This window comes from Amblyomma mixtum, chromosome 10, assembly GCF_055824585.1.
Source record: "Amblyomma mixtum isolate Tamu chromosome 10, ASM5582458v1, whole genome shotgun sequence".
NCBI classification, from domain to species: domain Eukaryota; kingdom Metazoa; phylum Arthropoda; class Arachnida; order Ixodida; family Ixodidae; genus Amblyomma; species Amblyomma mixtum.
This window is the reverse complement of record NC_143021.1, coordinates 96,102,857-96,119,884: the sequence shown is the minus strand read 5'-3', so window position 1 is coordinate 96,119,884 and position 17,028 is coordinate 96,102,857. Positions and strand designations below refer to the sequence as shown.

Here is a 17,028-nt window from a genome sequence, read left to right as displayed (position 1 = left end):
CGAAGAGAATTCATCCTATGACAGCAGTTCTTTTTATGGCCTTTACTTTGAATAGAGCGTACTGCAAAGCCTGCAGGAGCCCGGGTGCATTGTTTCTCATTTCCGCAACTCGGAGGATCGAAGCCTGTTTTGGCCAGACTGTTTGGAATTCAGGAGTGACCCTGAGAAGAGCAGCCTTGTGGTTGCTATCAAAATATCAGATGGTTGAGTGGAGCTTCACGCGACGGAAATGGTGTGACCCGTGCAAGCAACAGCCAATGCCAAGAGGAGGTAAATGAGCGTTCTCACCAGGACACTGAGTACGGAGTTTCTGCTCAGCCTAATAACGGCACTGGTTATATACAAGATGCACTCGGTGTTCGAGATTTTAGTGAGGAATCGCGGACGCCCCAGATTAAAGATGTATCACTGATAACAATTGATAGCAGTGACGATGAAGCTTGTTTCGTTGTTGAAGAGAACAGTCTCGCAACAGATGCCCAATTTATCTAGCGTGCAGCATGCCAGCCCAGGCACTGTTAGGGTATTTAACTTTAACGCCATAACTTTTCCAGGCCAGCCGCCGCTCAACGACTTTTCGAATGCATGTGTCCATGTGTCTCCATGTGTCTCCATGTTTCCATGTGTCTATCCTTGCGCCTGTGTGTGTCTCCTACCTTGTCCATGTTTGTTTTGTGTGCAAAATTTCCAGCCACTATGAGTGACAAACATGGCCGAAACGCAGCGATGGTGAACTACATTTCTAATAAATCGGGCTCATTTTCATGTGCTTATCTTCTCGCCTGTGTGTCTCTCCGTTCTTGTCCTTGTTTGTTGTCTGCGCGAAATTTTTAGCCGCTATGAGCAACCAACCCACTCGAAACGCAGCGGTGATAATTATTTGCAATAAATCGGGCACTTTTCCATGCGTTTGTCTGTGCGCCTGTCTGTGTCCCTTTTCTTGTCCATAATTGTTGTGTGAAAAATTTCCAGCCACTATGAGCAACCAACTCGCTCAAAACACAGCGATGCTGCTATCAGGTGCCACCACATGGTCTGTTCGTCAAAATCCGTAGCTTGGGGATGTCCTACCTCGGCACTTACGGTACAGGTGCAAAAGTGCGTGCGCCTGTGGAAGGCATTCTCGCAGCCGTTCGCTCAACCGTAACGAAGGTAGCCTTTAACATCAATCGGAAATGCGCGACGTGCCACGCTAACCAGTTGGAAGAAAACAGTCACCTGGGAGACAACAAACCAATCAGTATCTTTGCTAGATACCAACAGCTATAACAATAAGTTTGCTGAAACAGGATTGGCGCTTTTATTAACCAGCCTTAAAATATTTGTGGCTTTCACAAGGTTGCTGAACCTCTACTTTCTACAGAAAACGAACACCAGCATGATTTCACTCTTGACCTCCGTGGCCCAGGATGACATTTACCCGAAGACAACAGTCACCTCTGAGTCCAAGTAGTCGCTTAGCACAAATGCGCGTGCGGTTATTGACATCTCTCAGGATTCTCACGCGCAAAATGCTACACCGGAGGCGGCAGCTCATGACGCACAACACGAGACATTTCTGCGTGAAGCAAGATCTCCTAGACATCTGTCGCCCCCGAGTACAGGTGCAATTGCGCTTACTGAGGTCTTTAAATATGGAATATTTTTTCAGATTAAATGGATTAGGAGCTTTTGGTCAGCCGCGTTAAATATGTATCAGGCTGCGAGAATAGCACAACTTTCAGTTTCTGCTCAGAAAAAAATTAAGCGCGCTGCAACCTTGAGCTCCTCTGTCGTGCATGACATCTGCAAGGAGCAAGGCGAGTTATTCCAGTTTCAATATCGGCCCCTACTGCCGACACAGGAGACCTGTGCGAAGTCTTCCACGTCACTGACACGTTAGAAGCCAGAGAGGCTGTTGACGAAAATGAGTGCAATACATATACTCATGGAGCAAACCCATCGGGATCTCCAACACCTTCTACTCCAGACCTGTGTGCGCTACTTGAAGTCTCTGATGAGAACATTTTCAATAAATTGGAATCTGAGATCTTTGCACAGAAACGTGATAATGCTTGTGAAATTGTTAGGGAAGCTGAACAGCTAGATGCTGCAGTGGACGAAATCAAGGGCGATGGTAATGTAAGCTCTCGTTTTAAAGACGACCTTTGCGGGACGACAGCAGCGATTATTCTCCAAGACTTCTAGTTGGCACCAACTGTAGACGCATGTGAAGTAGGTTACGAATTCCAAGATGTTTATTTACAAGATGCTAAATCGACTGCAGCAGCTGATTCACATGATTCCACGGCATGTGCTCGAGAAGAAGAATCGTCAATACGTCCGACGCCACGAACGTACAGGTACTAGAGCACCTTTAAGACCTGATGGACCTGAACCGGAGAAATCAAGTCTCAGAAAACAGCATCCAATGCATCCACGGCCGCGTACTGCAGACGCGCGTACGTTACCTCACCTGCGTGAGGGTGCTGATGTACAAGCTGCTGTGCCTGCTGCAGCTAGTGAGGATAAAGAGCCAATTGTATTATTTCTTGAAACGCAGCTTCTTATGCATACACCGAATTTCAACTCACACCGCTCAGATCCGGGGCCGCTGACTCCTTCATTGTCGGGCAAACAGTACAACAGCTAAGCGCAGAACAGAGGTGAAATACATTTAACAGTGCTTGGCCACAGTGAAGGTTCTGTGAGCAGATCTGTGATGCCAGCTCGGGCGCTACCTCACCGTGTGAATTAGAACGGGAAGTAATGGTCTCCAAATACGGCTCAACAGCTCCAATTCCTCCGTCACGCTCGTCCATGTCACTGCTCACCGACGGCAAGGTCATTAATTCTGAGCATAAACTAGATGTTTCCATTTCCTTGTCAACAGTTTCACTGGTTTCACTGAGCGAAGACGAAAGAGTAAGTAGACTCCGAAGATTGCTTCGAAATTCTCCCGTCTCAAAAACTCTTGTTAAGGGCGGAGGCTTAATGGAGGATTCCCAAACTGTCCTGCCTCTATCGAGCTCTTCACAGTGTGCACCCAGTGAAAGTGCGGCAGCTGGCTGCCGAGGAAACTTGGGCCCATTACCACCTGCATAGGCCTCTGAGATATCTGCACTGAGTGTAGGTGAGAGAGCTTACTCTCCGAAAGAACGAGCTGCAGTCCCTTCTCCGAAGGACGCCTTAGAACCTGCATCAGAGGGTAAGGAGAAAGGAGATTTATTGAATGCATATTCGAAAATGTTGTAACACATATTTACAAATGCACATGTCATATCGCTTCAACCAAACGTGACCTGTAATTAACGAAATAAACGCGCAACGGCATCAGCGGCATGGTGTCTATGAGGAAGTGTCCCCTGCCACAAGTGAGAGCACACTTATACATGCAAAGTTTCTTGGTCATGATGTTCTTGCAGTTAAGGGCAGTTAAGGGCGATTTCCATTCCCCAGACTTCTCAGGCACAGCCGGAAATCTTTGCAACAAGTACACGCTGCACATACACGCACATCTCTTGCAATGATGCGCGGCGCAGTTTTCATGCATCAGATGCTTGCGTTTACGTCGGTTGTTCTCTCAGCCAACGACGGCGCAGTGCTTCCCCGGCCATTTGTTGTTGTACATCGTTGCTACTCACACGAACCACTCATTAACGACCCGGTCAAACGGCACGCAGAAATTAACACTCACAGTCCCCTGGATGGCAGCTCCGCAGCCTACGCCGAGAGATGGTGCCTGGTGTCGAGAGTAGCAGCGCGGCTGCAGTCTGTGTGCGAGGATAAAAGATTAGGACAAGATTCTTTTACCCTCGCACGAAGGCCGCGAGCGCGCTTCAACTCTCGAGACCAGTCGCCATCTGCCGACAAGAGCGGCGCGGTGGACTGCAGGTCACGCCAGCGCCTGGTGTAGGAGACGTCTTTACGAGTCCTTTGCTTCCGTCATTGAAGCGCTCCATCACCTAACGTATGTAGGTGTGTGCTGTGCATCACTACAGTCATTTTCCCTCTACCAAACTGTACTGCGGTTATCTGACGCGAATTGTTGCCCGCTAAGGTTATATACGACAGTAGTCAACCAGGTTAGGGTGCCGACTGGAAACGGTACTTAGCAGATTTCTGTGCTGGGGTGTCGTTTGTTGCCGACTTTAACGTGCGCTAGCATCTGCAATAATTTTGGAATAAGAAGGTATATTTATTGGTTTAACTAGATGGTGCAGCGATGTGCAAGCGGTTCGACCAGCTGCAGACTGAAGGTCCTGCAGGTTTGAGGCGCGTGTCCTCGATGAGCAGCACGTCTTCACCATCCATGCGTGCGCTTGCTTTTGTTCCCATTCAACACATTCTGTGCACAGGAATGTAAGCATGACCGCTGCCAATTTAAGTTGTTATTTTGCACACGCATGTCAAAAAGATCGTGGGGTAAAGGGCTGACAGTGGTACCTTTCTGCTGTTGGTAGCTGCCTGAATCACAGCAAGATATACATGGTTGTATTACATTCTATGGCACTTGGCCAATGGGCTACGCGACAATGTCACACGCGCCGAGAGCTTCCGATAAAATAGACGCGACTACGGGCCACAAAATTCGTGAAAGCTTCCTTCTGTGCTAGTATTTATTCAAGCATTGATAAATTAAGCGGAAATATGTTTTTATCCACCAGATAGACTAAAATGCGCGTAAATATGCGCCAGATCGCGAAGTTTGTTTCCTATTGGCCCTGCGACTCCGTTCAACTCACAACAATAATTTGTTGACGCAAATGGCGGACCACCATGCAGGTGACAACAAAGCCTTTTTTTGTGGGTGCTTTGTGGCGGGCAGGAAGGATTAAGTGCGCATTGCAACTGGAACTGCATGCTAGAGGTGCACCTAGTGCTTGATATTAACCAAACATTTTCCTCTCCGATGGAGCACTAATGACGGTGGCGACAGCACGAGCGGGTGCTAAGTATCGGCATAATTTAACGAGAATGTTGAACTATATATTATGACATCCGGCCGTCCCATCTAGCGCGCACCCCATTCTGAAGGCGTAATGGGAAAAGTTCCCACTCCTGCCGACGGCTTGGCGGCATGGCTTGGAGAAGGGCATACATCGGAAGGTGCACGTGTACAATCAGACGTCAGCTTCGCTCTAAAATGTGTTTGCAGCCAGAGGAAACCGCTAGAAAAACAAGGTTCGTCGCTGTACATCCTTAAATCAGGTTTACGGAGTTCACGTTGTTTTTTGTATCATAATACGATCGAGACGCAGCTAAGGCTTCGTTGATGCATGACTACATTTGGGAAATTGGTTTTTGAGGAAAGGAAATGGCGCAGTATCTGTCTCACATATCTCGGCGGACACCTGAACCGCGCCGTAACGGAAGGGAGGAAGGTGGGAGTGAAAGAGAAAGAGGTGCCGTAGTGGAGGGCTTCGGAATAATTTCGACCACCTGGGGATCTTTAACGTGCACTGACATGGCACAGCACACGGGCGCCTTTTGCGTTCCGCCTCCATCGAAACGCGGCCGCCGCGGTCGGGTTAGAACCCGGGTACTCCGGCTCGGTAGACGAGCGCCTTACGACTGAGCCACCGCAGCCGGTGACTTCATGTGCCGCATTGCACGTGTCTTGAAATATCTTTTCTGGCGAGTGCACTGCCGCTGTGCCTAAACGTTGCCCCTAGCTCGCTTTCCTTTTTTTTATCTCTCTTTTCCCTTGAAAAAAAAAATACTGTTTCAGAGCCCACCTTTAAACGTGGCCCCTGACCGTCTTCTGGGTCTTTCTTTTGAGGTGCATTTTGTCTAGCCTCGTACTGGACAAATTATATACTCGAGGCCCTTCCACGCATGGCTTTTCTTTTTTTATATTTCGTACCTGCAAGCGAACATGAGTGGTGTTGAGACTAGGCTTCCCAGTCCTCAAGTGCCGTTTCTGAAGGGCTCTGCTACTTTCACTCATGTGTTATGTATTATCGCGTTGTTCAAATCACTTCGATTCAGACAAAACATTATTTTGATAATCAGGGACTTTGGAGTCATGAATAAGTTCTTGTATTTTCAGGCAGATGGCAGATTGCTGCGTGCCATGCTGCAAATTCAGTACAAAAAAATGCTTGGCTTAAGCTTCCACGAAATGCCATTTGATGAAACTCGCCGGCACGATGGCTGAAAGCTATAGCGAGGAAAGATTTTCTCCGGCTGATATGTCCGCGAGTAGTGTCGTCTGCTCGTTGCACTTCTCGAGCAATGACTACCGTTCTGAATCTGTAAAAATCGGGCGTCTTAAGCGGACGGCTGTCCCAGTATTTTTCCTTTATACCCAAGCTATATGCAGCCGCAGATAGCAAAAAAACGGCGAAAGTTGGGGCGTGGGGCGGAAGCAACCATCTTGCGCAGTTCCTCAAAAAAATGATGCTGTCAGTCGAATGAACTGCATTAGAGAGAAAAATTCGAAAACAACCGAGGGCCATGAAGAAAGCAGCCATCTGCTCTTACCTGCTGTAAACAGCCAAATACTGATTTGCGTTCTTCAGGCTAATCATCAGGAATTTGAAAATCATCGCCCAGCTACTTCAATAGTTGAAAGCTTAAAAAAAAACTCAGTGATTTTACGACCAATACAGTGCAATCTGCGTTGAGCAAATGCTTGCAAAAAGTGGACACAGCAAAGTTTTGCCTGGAAGACTATAGTTGAGCAGCTGGCAAACGCTTCAAGGCAGCATCCTTCTTGGTCACCGAACTTTGAGAAGAAGTGTGAGCCCTATACTACCTATCGCCAAAGACCTACCGTCACATTTGCCAGGGAGATATGGGCGTGCTACCAACATAACCTCGGGGAAGGCATGGGCGTGGATTCAACATATCCTGTTGTTTGTGCACTATATGCAGGACGCAAGTCCGCTTCGGGCGATGCACGCGCCAGCACGTCCCAGCAGATGCCTTCAGGAAGCGCCACTGTCGACCAGCCGGTCGCTTTCGGCATACTGTTCCAGGCATACTGCTCCAGGTGCAACGACTGCAGTCATGTCGTACGGAAGCGTGGAAAAACTCAGAATAAGCGCATTCTTCGTCTTTGTGCTTGAATTTTCTATGGCATCGACTTGGATCTCCCGTCACGAGCGCCCTGGTTGGGTCTCCTGATGGCTGGGTACCCCTTTAGGCACGACAAGGAGATGGCGGTCACCGAGGCCACGCGTCGTACACAGAACTTCAGACGGAACAAGCATCTCGATGGCAACACCTTGCGAGCGGACTGCGCCACGTGGTCGAGCAGCGAGCACGGCTCCGCTGGCGACCGCACCGATAGGTACAGTCTTTGTCAAAAGTAACCAGGCTCCATGTTTTGCTTCTCATGCGTATAACAGAACCCTCACGACTCCCTAAAGATCAAAAAGATCCTTGAAGGTGAGAAGAGGGGCTCTTCTTACCATAGAGAGATATAGAGGTTAAGGGCTGGCATAATAGCTTGAATATACGTCTCTTAAGAAAAACGTGCAGCTTGGTTACTTTTGACAACGGCTGTACTTTCGGTCTAACCGTAGATGTCAGGTCTAATCCTTGGAGACTGGCAAGCGGATGTCACGCAAGATCCCAGGAAAAATGTAGCTTCCTGAGTTTTCCTCGATTGACGGTGTAAGGGCTGAGCTTGCAATTCGTCGGTTTCGGTGAGGTACGTCGTGTCCGGTGCATGGTGTACCGGGCAACGTTCGCAGGTCTTCCTCCAGCTGGTTCGGACGGAGTAGCACTCAAAAGCATTAAAATGGGATGCGGTACCGATCGCATTGAAGCAGCTCCCCGTCGCAGCTTCACCACTATCAGCGAGGTGAGGAATCCTCTGACGGGCGCCGGAAGAGCGAGGCCTAGACGGGTGCTAGTGGGCGTGATGTCTGGAGGCCTGCCGGGGCCTTGCTTTGCGTAGGAGCGCTGTGATGATGCCAGGCTCGTGCTGGCTTTTTCTGGGAACTTGGACGAGGAAGTCTGCTCTGGTTTGGGGGCCAGAACGCACTTGCAGTGCATGAACGGTGGGGAAGTGGCGGCTCTTTTCTTTTCTGACTGTTGCAGAGTCTGTTGTACTGCACGTGGAATGACGTCAATCTCGCGATTGCCTGGGCACTTTTGTTTTTTTACTATCCTCTTTAGTCCTCGTCTTCCTCTCCGCAGCCATTTCAATGTCGACAGGTGGATCTGGATAGCTGCGACGCCCTGTGGGCGCAAGTTAGCTTCAGGCGGAAGGGCGCCTGAGGGCGGTAGGTTGGAGGCGTCGGTCACCTCATTACGTCCGGGTCAACCCTGTTAAAGGAGCAGTGAAGAGGAATCTGAACTCCTCTTTTTGCCGCGGCAAGTCGATCTACACGTTCCGAGCATACTTAGAAACTGCGACGTATTGCCCTGTACGTGTGGCCGATTTCCGTAATTAAATCGAATTAACGTCCTGCTCCCGCCTTTATTTTTTGAATTCTCCCCGTACGGTGGGCGGAGTCGACTAACACGTGGAGTGCATTTCAGCCAGCTCCGTGGAGGCTTTGCTTTCGCTTTATTTTGTTTTTTTAGGTTTCCGTGAATAAGTAGTTCAATTCGCAGATAATATAGACGTAAAATAAACCCGCACAAATAGAAAGGCGCGTGGACTATTTGCTACTACGGATTACTACGTATTACTCCGCGGATGGCAGAGCGGCAGGCCGCCACGGGACTGAGTGAAAGGCACTCCACGCGTTGGTCGACTCCGCCCACCGTACGGGAAGAATTAAAAAGAAAGGCGGGAGGCGGACGTTAATTCCATTTGATAAGGGAAACCGACTACACAGGGAAATAAATTGAAGTTTCTAAGAATGCTTGAAACATGTAGATTAAGTTCCCGCGGCAAAAAGACGAGTGCAGATTCCTCTTCACTGCACCTTTAAGAATTTATGGGGCCGCAGCGGAGCACCAGAACATGAGGTCCAGCATGGCAGGCTTCTCCAACCGAATAGCCCGTGCCTTGCTTGCGCACCGAGCACGCGCCGTTCAACTTTACTTTCTTTTGCCGGCTGGGAGCGCCGATCTTAGCGCCTCCGCTTTACAGCGTCGCGGCGCGCTACAATCCCATGGAGCCGCGTGTGGAAGAGTGAGTGACCTTTACCGTGCTCACAAAATAAACCGAAAATGTTCTTTAAGCTCCTGAGCATTGTGCCCGGCTCAGCAAGACCGTCGCAGCTGAAAAGATTAAGATACAGTGCATAACTCAAGCCTCCGCCTCTCATGCGGTGTATACAAGACGTCTCCCATAGTCAGCCTCTATGTGAAACAAGTGAAATCCCGACATGAAATAAGAAGAACCATTCTAAATTGTGTAACCATTCTAAGGCACGTAAACGCGTTTTAGACATATAATAAAAATTAATTTTTTTATGGCGCTGTTTGACACATGCCAAAAAAGAAGAGCACTATTTAATAATTATAGTTCTTCATATTGTAACGTGGCGGCGAGCCGAAGAATGAGGCGTGGTGAACGATGGATAAGAGAAGATTTAATGGACGCTGGCCTATAGCTAACCTTTTTTACTGGTCCGCGTGTGAGAATACGACACACCTAGATGGGGACTGTAAGGGATCGGTAGTGCGTGCGGGGTCATTAGTACCGTTAATTCTTTCTCAGCACCCCGCCACTGCCATCTTCAATGACTCCCCCCCCCCCCCCTTCCCCCGTGAGGGGGGGCGGCTGGGTGCGCTCGACCTTTGTGTCGCCTTTCTCGGAACGCGGCCGCGCGCGAAGGCGACGGGACTTAAGGGTGTCCCTCGCCCCGCGGGGCCGATTCGCGCCGCGGGGCCGATTCGCGCCGGCTAGGCAGAAGAGCGGTGACAGCTATGGGGCTGAGGAGCCGCCACACGACGACACCCCTCCCCCCCCCCCCCCTCACCTTAAAACCCTCGTCTTAACGGAAACCAGAAGAGGCACAAACTCGCGACGAAAGTCTGGTTCGAAAGGTCGGCGGACCTCCTGAAGGTTAGGCACTGCCGCACGCAACGGTGTCAGGGCGCCGTTGACCCGGGGGGGGGGGGGGGGGGCAATGAAGATGAGGAATAGCCAAGGACAGCGCGGCTAACCGAGAACAGCGAAGGCCTGATTCGGGTGACGCGACTGACCGGGTGTCGGTGAGGCGCTGGATAGCTAGTAAGCCTTTTGAATGCTAAGTCTCCGAGCTCGCAGCTGCAGTTGCAGCGGTAACTGCCCATTTAGCCTAATAATCCCTAATTCCGGGACGACACCAAGGTCGAGGGTCAACGGGGAAACCGATGGTACGGGCTCACACGAGTGTGTGTTTGTGTTTGTTTTTACTTTTATTTTGATAGGGAGAGAATGTTTTACCTCGCACGTGCTGGCACGACTGTGCGAGTGCGTTTGTTTTTGCTTTTACTTTTGAGATGGCGAGGGTGATTGACCTTACGGAAGCTGGAGGGCCGGCCATGCCTGTGATAAACCACTAATGTTAAGAGAGTAACACGATTTTATGCTACCAAATGTGGGCCGGGCCTTTAGGTCTTTAAAACCGGGCTCCGCAGCCGGAAAAAGGGTTCTGGGCTAAGGTACGTTGCTATGCATCTTCGGCTACGCCGACTAGGGGCCTCCCCTAGTGTTAGCCAGTTCCACGTTTTCGTTGTTTTGTCTTTCTGCTGCTTGGTATGTCTCTAGTGCCTAATCTTGTATGTAATGTAAATTTCTGTACATAAACTTCAAGTATCCCCTTTATCTCTGCATCGTAACTCATCGCAAGACCGTCTGTGACGGGGCACCCCTGGTGCGAAGATAACTCTTCAGTCTTCCAATTGAATAAACCGTCTCTGGCGGGGCACCCCTGGTGCAAGGAAGGAGGAGAACCTGGAACTTTACTGGGGCGAAAATCGTTGACCACATTTGGGCAGCACAACTGACTGCATGACTGAATTATTGAGTGAAATGAGTTTAGTTGTTACGGCGATGCATCTTAATGCACGATCCACGCTCTGATGGTGTCATAGGGTTTCGCCTCTATGTTTTTGTAGCTGTTATATGAGAATCTTTCGCGCGGTCCTCAACTAAAGGAAGAGGTGCGTGAAGGTTCTGTGTAGCAATGGTTTCAGCAAGTGCCGTAAGTATCGAAGGCCCGAAAGTGTCCGGAACATCTAGGTTTTGCGCAGTACTGTTTTTGGCATATTCTGCCTTCCTTTCCTCTAACTCTGGGTGGGTTTGTGCCTCGCCTTGGGTGCGATTCGCGTATTTGCCAACTCCGCAGTTTTGAGAGCATGGTTTTTAAAACGAAAGTTGACCCATTCGCGACGGCAATCAGAACTATAAAAATGACTAGGAATTGAGCGATGTCGTTTCCAGCATGCATCTACCCGGTGGGTGGGACGTAATCAGGCATAACAAAGAAAGTGCGAAAAACTTCATGGGAGAGACAGAGTATCCCAAAGGTGCACTCGTATATTACTTTATTTGCTAACCATCGCTTACATTTATTTATTTCATTTATTTATTTATTCAATACTGCCAGCCGCCTGTTGGTGGCCAAAGCAGGAGTGGGGATGAAGTTGCATAGTGCTTTGTCATTAGCAAACAACAACAAAAAAGAAGGCCTGCGGGAAGGCAGCAAAATTTCTGCGGAACAACTAAAATAATAGACGAGTGACAAACCCTGTACATAAAAATCCAAAACAGAACGCGACAAGTGCAACACTCCAGCTTCGAACCGAATATCCTAACTTGACCGGCTGGGGATGATTGCAGATAAAAATGTTTCGGCTGACGGTAAGGTGATCACTTTGCGAGCGAGGTAACGCATTCTGATCGGCTATCATTCTTGGGAAGAGCGGCAGCTTGTATGCAGTGGTTCTTCATGTGGGCACTTCAGTTGTTTTATTGTGTTTCCGCCGACTTTATTCTCGGCACAAACACAAAGTCTATTCTAGTATGATTATTGACGATGTCGAATAACAATTTCAAGCGATGCATTTTGTGGGGATAATCCAAGGTGGGCAAACCGGAACGACTAAGAAGATCAGATATCGATACCTGTCTCCCGTAGATGTTGAAAATGAAACGTAGTCCTCTTTTTTGGACACGATCTATAGTTTTGGCATCCGTTTTCGCATTCGGGTCCCATACTACGTCAGAATATTCAAGTAGTGAACGGGCTAGGGAAGTATACGCCACAAGATTTGTTTTAGTGGAAGCTTGTTTTAGGTGATATTTTATTAGCCAAAGTCTTTTAGATGCCATTGAGGTTATGTTTTTAATGTGCGGGCTCCAACTTAGATACGGACTCACCGTTAAGCCAAGGTACCTAAAATCATCCATTCGTTCAAAAGAGACGCTGTTACTTTTGTAAGAGTACAACAATGGAACTTTTTTCCTGGTTATGTCATTTGTTTGCACTTACTAACCATTAACGACATTTTCCAATTGTTGTGAAGATTACTAACAACGCCTAAATACTTATCTATAATTAGGTGGTCGCTTTCCGAGTGAATTGCGTGACAAATTACACAGCCGTCTGCAAGAAAACGAGCCTGCACGGGAGAATCGAACTTGAGGTCACTTAAATATATAAGACAAAGATGTGGCCCGAGGACAGAACCCTGCGGAATTCCTGAAAGCACTGGAGTGATCGACGAACTTGAAGCAGAGATCTGCACGTACTGCTGCCGGTGTGATAAAATATGAATGAAGCCATTGCAGCATTTGTTTATTTATAGATGTTATAGATGTGCTTCAATTTAAGTAAAAGTTTACAGTGCAGTACTTGGTCGAACGCTTTTTCGAAATCCAGAAAAATGGCATCATTTTGTCCGGCTGTATTGAGTGCTGAGAGGAAATCGTTGGTAGTGTGTAATAACTGGCGTAGTCGATAACCCATGGCGAAAACCTCGTTGGTACTCATGATAGAAGGTTGTTTTCCTTCAAGAACGTTGTGATATGTGCTTAGAAATGAAGCGTTCTATGAATGAAGGGCACAGCACGCTTATTGGCCTGTAATTTTTGACGCGGAGCCTATTACCGGATTTATGGACTGGGACAACTTTAGCCAGTTCCCAATCACTAGGGGCCTCACCTTTACGCAGACTAGCATTGAAAATAATGAACAGGCATTTCGCGCACCATTCCGCGTATCTGTAAAGAAACGTAATCGGAATATTATCTGGCACAGACGATTTGTTTATATTCAGGTGAAGACGAGCGGAGAAAATGCCTGCTACACTTATAGTAAGATCGGGTACAAGAAGATTGCTTGTTATGAAATCGGTTTTTCGGCCATTACCCATCACAATCATAAAAGAGAAATAGTTAATAAATGTTTTCGCTAGTTTCTGGTTGTCACTAACGACCACATCATTTATTGCCACTTTGTTTACTGCATCTTTTCTTTCTATTAGATGCGCCCAACGTGCACATAATTTATTGGGAGTTTGTTTACTGCATCCTTTTTGTTAGATTAGCCCAGCATTTTCGCGGGTCATTAGCGGGAAATTTTGGCAGTTTAACATCACAAGATTGAAATTTTCATATCTTTATTTTGTTTCTTAAATCTCTGCAAAGTGATGCCAGAGTACTGTGTCCGACTTTCGACATATTGTGGGAAAGGCGTTTTATGCGGCGCTTTGAATGAAGTATTTCCTGTGTAATCCGCCAACTATGCCTATGAATTTTTTTAAGCCAATCATGGTAATATTACCTCGTCTCCAGTACTCACTTTTCACAATCTTGCACATTCTTTGTGCATGTCCCCACAATGGTGGCATGGCTCCCAAAAAGGCTAGCATTATTAGAGTATAACTTATTTCATTCATGCTCAATTTTATTTCCTCTAGTTCTGTACGTAGTCACCTTTCCTGCTGTCTAATGTTTCACTCCAGCGCGTTTTAGACCTTTTCATTGCAGTGTGATTCCTTTTTTGAAGTAACCTTTCCACTTCTTTAGTCCTGTTTCAGAAGCACACTCTTCACTTTTAGCAAACATGCATGAAAGAACTAGAGGCCGCTGTGACAGCGGGGCACAAAACTAAGGAAAATAGCTAAGTAATTGCAAGTGCTATGGATTAGCCTTCAAGATGCAGCGTACACGAATAAGGTGTTGCCTTCAGCGCCGCATCACTGCTGCCAAAGATCCAATTCCCTGAACTTTCGCGTACCACTTCGTATACCCGTCCAGTTATTTAACAGAGCCGCACAGCTGTCGATTAAACCACCGTACAGCCTCTTGTGGCGAAGTAAGGCTGCGAAACGGACGATAGTGCGCATATCCGTGCAAAGTTAATGCTGGTATGAGCCTATTTAACCATGATTGTAGAAAGCGCGAAAGAGATGAGGACGTGGGAAGAACACAAAAACGAGCGGTGATCACATCAACGGATAAAAGCTACAACTGTCGGAGGTAGCAACAGCGGCGTCATCATGCGTCCAAAAACTTCATTTCCTTCGCAGTTAAAGCCAACGAAGCGCTACTTACACATCCGTCTTCAGTCTTCGCGATTTCTGCGGCTTCCTAAATTTCGCGTGTGAGCTGATTGCTATGTCTACTCGTCACTGTTGTTTGGGAAAAGGGTGGCGTGAAATCATAGAATCCCCGCAGTGAATGCCCCGATGCCCTTTGACCGCTTCGACTAAATTGTTGTGCTGCTCCTTGAGGCGCTCGTCTTTGTGTTCTTCCCACGTCCCCATCTTTTGCGCGATGTCTACAATCATGGATTACCAACTCGCCCAAACGTCTGTTTTGGCCTATTTAACCGCTCTGCCTTGTTACACTGCCCTTTGCTGAACAATGAGGACTTAAGTTCAAAACAACAGAAGAACGAGGTAAGCAGATTTTAATAATAATAATAATAATAATAATAATAATAATAATAATAATAATAATAATAATAATAATAATAATAATAATAATAATAATAATAATAATAATAATAATAATAATAATAATAATAATAACAATAATAATAATAATAATAATATAACGTTTATTTCCATCCATGATGGGGGAATCTGCGGATAAAAGCCGCCTGACAACACGCGACTTGGCTGATGCCCGCAGCCTCCCTGCAATGCAGCAGGCAGCGATAGAACAACAACAAAAAACACCTCGCAGAAAGCACAACATTCAAAATTAATGCACGCACACTTGATTGCCACAAGAGGTAAACATAACAAAAAGGCTAGATAACACTTTTAGTTGTTATTGTAAGCAAGGATTGTTAATGAAATGTTTGCGTAGGGTTCGTACAGAAATCGTATGTAGATATATACCTCATTTGTGGAATGAATTTAAAAGGGTTGGCAGTGAGTATGACACTTTTTGCCTAGAAAAATTTGCCCGCTCACTGAACACCTTCTATGGTTCTGTGTAACAGATTGTGTAAGAATGCGTGTTTTTATCGAGATCTGGTAATTCATCAAAAAACTTGAGATTTTTATTCACCTCCCGTTTGAACCCCAGACTTAAATTATGGTTTTAAAGATTAAACGCGTGTATTATGTTTGCTTTCGAAAATAGCTCTGAAGTAAGGGAATTATACGGTACACTAAAAAGAGCAGGAACAATTTTTTTTGCAGTATATGTATTCTTTCAAGATTTGTACGTGTCGTAGTACCCCACACCAATACACAATAATACAAAGAAGAAAAAGAAGATAGTATTGTAAATAAGAAGCTTTATATTGAAAAATAATATAGCTCTGTGTTAAGCCGTCATACCAACAACTCGAGATAGCTTCCCTGAAACACATTCAATGTGCGCATCCCAAAGCATATTCTGTGTGAAGAAAACTCCAAGTATTTTAACACTACTCTCTATTCCGATTTTTTTGTTCTCGTAAAGAAGGCTGATGAGACTTGTTTATTTGCTTAGATTTCGACCTGAAAATTACGGCTTTTGTCATCGTTGTATTAATCTTCTGACCCTCTCGATACTAATGTTTTGCAATCGGATCTTGACAAAATCGCTCAGTGGTGCAAACAATGGCATATGGAAATAAATGTTTCGAAAACAAATCTTGTAACATTTACGACAGCTAGAATCACTGAGCCCATCTTTTATTCTATTGGTAACGTGGCCATCCAAAAAGTTCCTGCAGTCAAATACCTGGGTGTTCACATTTCTTCGGACTTGACATGGCACAAACACATTGATTACATAACCTCTAAAGCATCCAAAACACTCGGTTTCATTAGGCGTCCTTTGTACTTTGCAAATCAGGACACTAAACTCTTGGCATACACAACTTTAGTAAGATCGCAGTTAGAATATGCCGGTATCATCTGGAACCCGTATCAAGCATATCTTGCCGAGAAACTGGAATCACTTCAAAATAAGGCAGCTAGGTTTATCACAAGGAAATACACTCGTTACTCAAGCATCACCGATATTAAATCATCCCTAAATTTAAGCGCACTTGAAAAGCCAAGACTTGTCACCCTGATAAGTCACTTTCAGTGGCTTTATCACAGTCCTTCGCCCTTCACACAATCTCATATCAAACCAGCACATCGCATTTTTCCCTGATTAGACCACTGCTTTAAACTGCAACCCAGCATCGCTCACACCAAACGTATGCGCCATTCGCCATTGTTCCTTGCCATTTACCATTGGAACAAGCTGCCTGCAGAAATCGTTTCAGAAAGAAATTACGACGCATTTGTTAGCAAACTGAAGGGCTTACTCAGTGCTTAGTTATTCTTATTACACTGTTGCTAGAATTGAGTTTTGTCTCCTTCATTGTGGTCTATGTGTGTGTGCGTTATTAAGCCTTTCATTGACCCAGATATGTTCACTCTTTATTGGAGCGCGTTTGTTTATGCTTTTCACATTTTCAGGTTTAAAATTTCACTTTATTATGTGCTTACTACATTGACTATGGGTTTTTCAACCCCCCTATGTAATGCCTGTAAAGGGCCTTTAGGGTATGTGAATAAAAAAAAAATTGGTACACTGTTTTCTGCGGACCATTTATGAAGAGATCTTAGAGCAGAGTTGGTTTTATTCTGAAGGTTACTAGGTTCAGGTGATGAAAAAATATACTAGCGTCATCAGCGTATAAAATGTATTTT

The 17,028-nt window shown here is 46.4% G+C and overlaps 1 pseudogene; it reads left to right on the top strand.

Annotated features, from left to right (window-relative positions):
* Positions 1–15,673: 15,673 nt before the first annotated feature.
* LOC149326477 (uncharacterized) lies at positions 15,674–16,651 on the top strand (annotated as a pseudogene).
* The last annotated feature ends 377 nt before the right edge of the window (positions 16,652–17,028 follow it).